Genomic DNA, 7,057 nt, shown 5'->3' on the forward strand with positions numbered 1-7,057 from the left:
GGGAGCTAGAGATGTGTCCCCCGGGGGTTCTGCTTGGCCTCGTGAGAGCAGGCAGCAGGCCCATCTGTCAGGCCGGCCAAGAGTCTGCATGAAGGTTTTATAGGCCCCGGTCCTGCTGCTGCTTCTACAACACTGGTTCTCAAACCTTTAACGAACCTTAGAATCACCTGGAAGGCCCGTTAAAACAAGATTGCTGGGCCCACCCTCAGAGTCTCTGACTCGGTAGGTCTGGGGCCACACTGGAGAATTTGCACTTCGAACGTGTTTCCAGGTGGTGCCAATGTTGCTAGTGTGAGGCCCATTCTCTGAGAACCACTGTTCCAGAGTTTCCCGAGACGAGACGTAAGGGCCTGGCCCTTTAATGCAGGCACAGGTGGATTCATAGGGGTAGTTTTATGGGGTTGATTCCTCGGGATTGATGCAGAGAGTCCCCTGCCTTGGTTTTGAAGGGTTTGGGGGTCCCTAACTCCAGCCAGCTCCAGGGGGTAGGTGCCTCCCGGGCAGAGCACTAGCAGGTGGGGGACACAGGCAGAAGAAGCGGCTGAGGGGAGCATGGGAAGCACATCCTGGAAATCAGAACAGATCGATGCCTGCGAGTCACCTGCTGGTGTTGAGCCACATTTACTGAGGACCTGTTGTGTGGCAGGGACTGTGCTAGGTGCTGGGAGGGGCAGTAAAAGATGCCGCCCTTTGCCTGGAGGAGTTTGCAGCCTGGTGGCGGGGTGACAGGAACACGGGCGCAAGCGCAGGGGGCAGTGGGATCCCCTCCTGTTGTCCTCTGCACATCCCTTCACCTGGGACCCAAAGAGAAGGAAAGGCAGCCAGGGGAAGGCCCGCCCGGTCATTTGGGGGCAAGTGGTCTCCCTAGCTCTGGAAAACCAGCTTTCAGAGGGAAGAGTGTCTTTAAATTAATGCAAAACCAAGCTTTTACAATTTCTCCTCCTTTCTTCTGCAAAACGCATTCTGAGGCAGGCTGCAGGTCTATGGGAGCTGATGTTTTATTTGTATGCTGACCTCATCGCTTACCCAGTGTCCTGCGGGTTGGGGCACTGATGCCCAGGCTCTGTCCCAGAGCCACATAACAGACTCTGCGGGCCAGACCCAGGCGTGGGAGGCGCTCTGCGCAGCATCTTCGGCTGGGTGGTTGCAGTAGGAGGAAGACTTCCCGAGGCCAGAGGGGCGGCAGCGCCAGCGGCGAGAGGCAGTGCAGACGGTTCCAACACGTATTGCAGACGGGGTCCCTTTGTGTGGGCTGGAGGCGCAGTGACAGAGGTGGGAAGGGGGGTTGGGCCCACTTTTACAAAGGTCTTCCTCGCAAACTAAGGGATTAGGCTTTTCCTTCAAGGCCAACAGGGCATCAAAGCTGAGTGCCAGCCTCCTCTTCTTCCTGACCCTTCCGTCCCTCAAACATTTTATTGTTTCAATCATGTGATCGGGAGCCGTCACATTAGAGAATGCAGCTGTGGGTGGACGTTGGCGGAGGGTTGCCCCACACAGGAGATCAGAGGGTAACAATGTCAGGCCCCACACCTTTCACAATCATGTGGCCTTAGGCAAGTTGGTCAGCATCTCTAAGCCCCAGTGGTCAAAGATGGCCCCCGCTGCCTGCCCCGGAGTTCACAGACACCCTGCAGAGCCATGCTTCGCAAAGGTGCAAGTCGGACCTAGAAGCGAGACTCATCAGGATCCTTTGCTGACCAGCTGGGGCAGGAAGCGCTGAGAGACCAGGGAGTCAGATGACTGGGAGGACATTTGAGCAAGATCGCTTCCTGTTAAGTCCCAAACCTGGGGAAAGTGTAAGAATGCGTGGAGTAAACACATTTATTTTTCATGATCCCAAGCTCAAATGTGAGAAGAGGGCAGCAGAGTGATACGGCACAGAAAGAAGATGAAACATTGATAAGAGCCAGATTAATATTGCAGAAGGGGGCAGGCTGCAGGTGTGGAGGCAGGACCCTAGGGCCCCCCCAGATGCAGCTTACCTGGAAAAAGGCAGCTGTGCCCATGGCTTTAAAGGGAACTACCTGAGAATGACCGGGCGAGTGGGGGTGATGAGGAGGAGTTTCCTCTTCAGAATTCAAGCCCCCGTTTTGCTGTGTGACTTGGACACACAGAGTCTCCTCTCTGGGCCTCATGGGTGCTAATTTACTTGCTCCCCCCAGTTAGGCTAGACATGTTCGGGTTACTACACCTCGCTCTGATCAAGTTGGCATCAATACAGGGCCATGTGGTATAAGGTGGTAAGATGAGTCAAAAATGAGTGGTAAGAAATAAAAGAGCAATTTGAATAACCAGAATCTTTCAAAGTGACTCACTTGGCTCTACATCAGCCTCGGGCCCCCAGACTCAGCCAGCAGGGCCTCGCCAGGTAGCCAGCCCTGGGCAGCTGGGCCCAGCTCCTGTGTGACCTGCCTGATTCTAGCTCCTGGCCTGGGATGAGTCCTTGGAGCCTTAGCTCCAGAGACTGGCTGCCCCCAAATTAAAGACTTGCCCCAGGATGGCCCCCCGGTGACTGTGCAGCGGGGAGCCAGCGGCAGCCCCACCAGAAGGCCCGTCGGCTGTAAGGCCTCGGTCTCCTCGACCGTCCCCGCGCCCCATCCAGTCCCGTCCTGAAATGTGCCGAGATCGGTGTCACAGCCTCACCTCAGCTCTCATTTGTTTTCTTTTCCTTTTAAAATTTGTTTTTGTAGCCAGTACATCACATCAAACAACCTAGTGAAGCACAGCGCAGGTCACCTCACTTGAACAACCGTCGTGTTCCTGTTCCCAGCCAAGACACAAGGGAATGGACAGGTAATTTAAAAGTGTGTCTCTCTTTCTGTTTTCGTTTTTACACAAATGCTCATTGAGTGCCTCCCGTGAGCCAGGCTCTGCCTCGCGTGCCGTCGGCCTGGGCTCCCACAGCAGACGCCCCAGGAGCAGGAGGCCAGGCCGAGAGCTGCAGAGCCAGCAGGCCGATCCCAACCCAGGCCACTGTCCTCAGAACCGTGCCTGCCCCAGGGCTCTGCCGCTGCCAGGGCAAAGCTCCACTGTGGCCTCCGCGCCCCCTCTGCACACTGGGTATCGTTTGCTCTGCCCTGACCCTAGTCAGGGTGGTCATGAGGAGCTGGGGCGGCAGTGACCCTTATCGCCCCACAGACCTCCTGTGGCTTCATCCCAGCTTTGCAGATGGCCGGTGGGCTTCTCTCCATGGCTCCCCACCCGCCCTGCCTGACCTGTGACACCTGCTGAAAGCCACGCCCCCAGGACTGGCCACCCCATCTGGAACTTGGAAGTCTTTCTACACTGGCCTTCGAGCTGGGAGGAGCCTCATCATTCAGCAGGTCCCACGCTCCCGGAACTTACTGAGGGGAGAGACTCAGAGGAGAGAGAGCGTGCCATCCACACGCCCGGGTGGGGCCAGGACCCAGCTTCCCCAACTCCCGTTCCAAAGACCGTCGGTTCTCTGTGCTGCCTGGGAGTGTTCTTTCCTTGGAAAAACAGAAAAAGCAACCACCTTGTGGGCCAAACTAGTAGCTGGGGCCAGATTTGCCCACTGATAGATTTGCTTTGCCAGTTCCCCTCCTTTCGATATTCAAGATTTTTAACCCACATGTAAAAATTAGGAGATTTTTCATAAGAATCCACATTCCTACTTCTCCTCATAGCTAAGTGAACATGGCAACACTAGACCCACATACCCACCCAGCACCATTTGCTGTGGCTGAGTGGTAGCCCCCTATTTTATTTTTATTTTTATTTTTTTGTTGTTAATCCTCACCTGAGCATATTTTCGCACTGATTTTCAGAGAGAGTGGAAGGGAGGGAGGAAGAGAGAGAGAGAAACATCGATGTGAGAGAGACACATTGATTGGTTGCCTCTTGCACGACTCCATCTGGGACTGGGGATCCAACCTGCAACCCAGGTATCTGCCCTTGACCGGGAATCGAACCCGTGACCCTCTGATCCATAGGCCAATGTTCTAACCGCTGAGCCAAACCAGCCAGGGCATAGCCCCCTATTTTATTTTATCTTTCAAAATATGTTTTTATTGATTTTTTTTAGAGAGAGAGGAAGGGAGAGATAGAAACATCAATGAGAGAGAAACATCGACTGGCTGCCTCCTGCACGCCCCCTACTGGAGACCAAACTTGCAACCCAGGTATGTACCCTGACCAGGAATCAAACTGGGACTTCTCAGTCCATGGGCAAATGCTCAATCAGCTGAGCCACACCAGCCGGGCCATAGCCCCGTATTTTAGACAGGACAGGCACCTCCAATTCGCCACAATCCCCACCATGCCCTACAGCCTCATACCCAGCTAGCTTCGTTCACTGTGTATTACCCGCCTTTCTCCTAAGGAAGTCCTTTGTGGGCAGTGTGTATGTGTTCCCTGTGTTTCACACCCTTTCTCTCCAGCCCCCAAAGTGTGTGACCTCAGTGCTGCCCAAATGGCAATGACCACCCTCAGACATTCGTCCTGTCAGTCTTGGCTTGCAAAATGCCTTCCCAACTTTCCAAGACAATGCCATGCCTGCTTCCCAAACCACTATAAAGTGTGGTGGGAAGGGGGAGAATGAGTGCTAGCAGCCCCATTTTACAGGTGAGAAAACTGATTAGCAAGCGGGTGTAGGACCAGAACTAAACAAAGTGATAGCCGCCCACGGGGCTGGGCTCTGGAGGCACTCCGTCTATTTGAATGTTCCACTCAAAGGCGGGCTCCCCTGGGGGGCCCGAGGCCTCGCCTGGCTCAGTGTTTGGCAGATCTGGCGCCTCCACCTGGCACCCTCCCTTCCACCCTGGCCAGCCCAGCTCTTCTCGTGAAGGGGGTTCTGCTGGGAGAGGAAGGGTCAGCAGGCCCAGGGCCAGGACCCAGCCTTCGGATGTGAGGAGGAACACAATGGTGCAGAGAGCTGTAGACCACTGTCTGTGCATTATTGATAGTTATTGTACCCTGCAAGTCGTAAATTATTGACAGGACGGAGAATGGAGAGGTGGGCCTGTGTGCCGACGGGAGGGGACTGGGGCCAGACATGCAGAATGCCTGCCTGGTGAGTTTGGACGGGAGAACCCAAGTTGGGGGAGGGGTGTGGCTATGTTCACTCCCAGGCAAGGGCGTAGTTTCTTTCTCCACTCCTCAGTCTTTCCTTGACTACCCCTTCCTAGATGCCATCATCTCTTCCCTCCTTCCCCTCCCACCTCCTCCTGATCTCAGATCTCTGACCTCTGATAGACTGATTGACATCCAAAAGAGGCCTCAAGGACAGCTCCAAGTGCCAGACACACAGTGCTGGGGGTACTGTGCCGTGAGATGGAGGAAAACGGGAGGAACAGAGAACCATCTGGATGGGTTGATCCAGTAGTTCTGTTTCTGGCAGGTTAAGTTTGAGAAAATCGGGGACATAAAGTAGAGGTATGGGGGGAGTTAGCATAACAATGGCCAACACTTAGTCGGACTTTCTATACTCCAGGGGCTCTAGGCATGTTCCCTGAGTCCTCACAGCAATGCTAGGAGTCAAATACAGAGGGGTTAAGGCATTTGTCCAAGGTCACACAGCTAGTTAGTGGCAGAACTGGGATTCAAGCCCTATTAGGCCCCAAGCCTGGGCTCTTAACCATCGTGGATATGTGAGTGTCCCTGAGTGGGGAGATTAGGAGGGGTTTTATTTGCTTTTTGTGCTTATCTCTATTTTCCAAATTTTCTACATTGAATATTCATTGCTCTTTTAATCAGAAAAAACACACACAATAAATTACTTTTTTAATAGCATCTCCCCTCCTCCCAAGTCCCCAGATGCCTCTAACCTATTGCCTGCGCCCCCTACCTCACCCCCCCCAACGCGTTGGCAGCCCCAACACCATCCTCCAAGCAGAGGGAGAAGCAAGAGGGCACTGACCCCCCACTCCCTCCTGCAGGTGGGTAGGGGGTGTCAACATGAGGCTGCCTCCTCCATCACCTCAGTCAAGTCCTGGGCTGCAGCCACAGGCCCTGGGTGTGGGGCTCCCTCCAGCCTCTCTGCCAGGCTTGGCAGTTTCTCCTCTGGCTCTTCAAGGACTGGGGTTCAGCTCCAAGCCACCCCACCTCGGTTCTATCTGCCCACAGCAGCTGGGCTGGCAGCTGGGCCCAGGGCCAGGCCAGGACTGTGGAAGGGACCCTCCGCAAGCCATTCCCAGCCCTGCCTGTGCCTCCGAGAACACCACCTCCATCCTGATTAATTAGTGCTCCCAGGCTGGGCCGTGGGATGCTGCTCCGCCTTCGTCCTCACGGCTCCAGCTAGGACGTGCTCCCAGACGCGCCACTCCTGGCTCTCCCCTGGAAAGACTGGGAGCGGGCCAGGAGGACACCAGAGCCCAGACAGAGGCCAGCAACTCAGGAGGAAGGCTGGAAGCTGCCGTCAGTCTGCATGCTCCGCCTGCCCACCTTCCCAGCAGTGGGCCTCCCGCATCCCGGGGACTTACAACACCTATTTACAAGGCTGCTGGCCAGGACATCAAGTGCAGCCAGGAGAGCATTTTGTGAAGCTGACCGGCCTAGGTAGCCTCGGAGCATAGCTTACACACACACACACACACACACACACACACACACACACACCTGAAAACAGCTCAAATGTCCGATGATGGATGACTGGCTAACCAAATTATGTATCCAGTCTGTGGAACACCATGTGGGCATGGGGGGTCAACACTGTGTTGACCTCTAATAACATCAGTAAGATAATGTCAAGTGGAGGAGCAAGTTGTACCCCAGTATAAAGCATATACCCATTTTTGTTTTTAAAAATAGATATTCTAGCCATGTTGATATAAATTTCCCCGTTTACACAGCCTTAGAACTTGACTGAGAAAGCACCGGAAATTGTTGACAGAGGTTAGGAGGTTGGTTGTCACACTGATGAGGCAGACCAGGAGGAAACAAATGCATCTTACTTTACATGGTCCACACAGAAAACTGATGACATCAGGGGTTATTTTTTCCTTCTCACAATAAATAACACAGGAAGAATTCAATATGGTGGGCACATTCATGCCCTTCAGACTCTCGCAACTACTGTGCCACAGTCGGGCTGCTGCAG

The sequence above is a fragment of the Molossus molossus genome, unplaced genomic scaffold (genome assembly GCF_014108415.1).
Source record: "Molossus molossus isolate mMolMol1 unplaced genomic scaffold, mMolMol1.p scaffold_m16_p_17, whole genome shotgun sequence".
Lineage (NCBI taxonomy): Eukaryota > Metazoa > Chordata > Mammalia > Chiroptera > Molossidae > Molossus > Molossus molossus.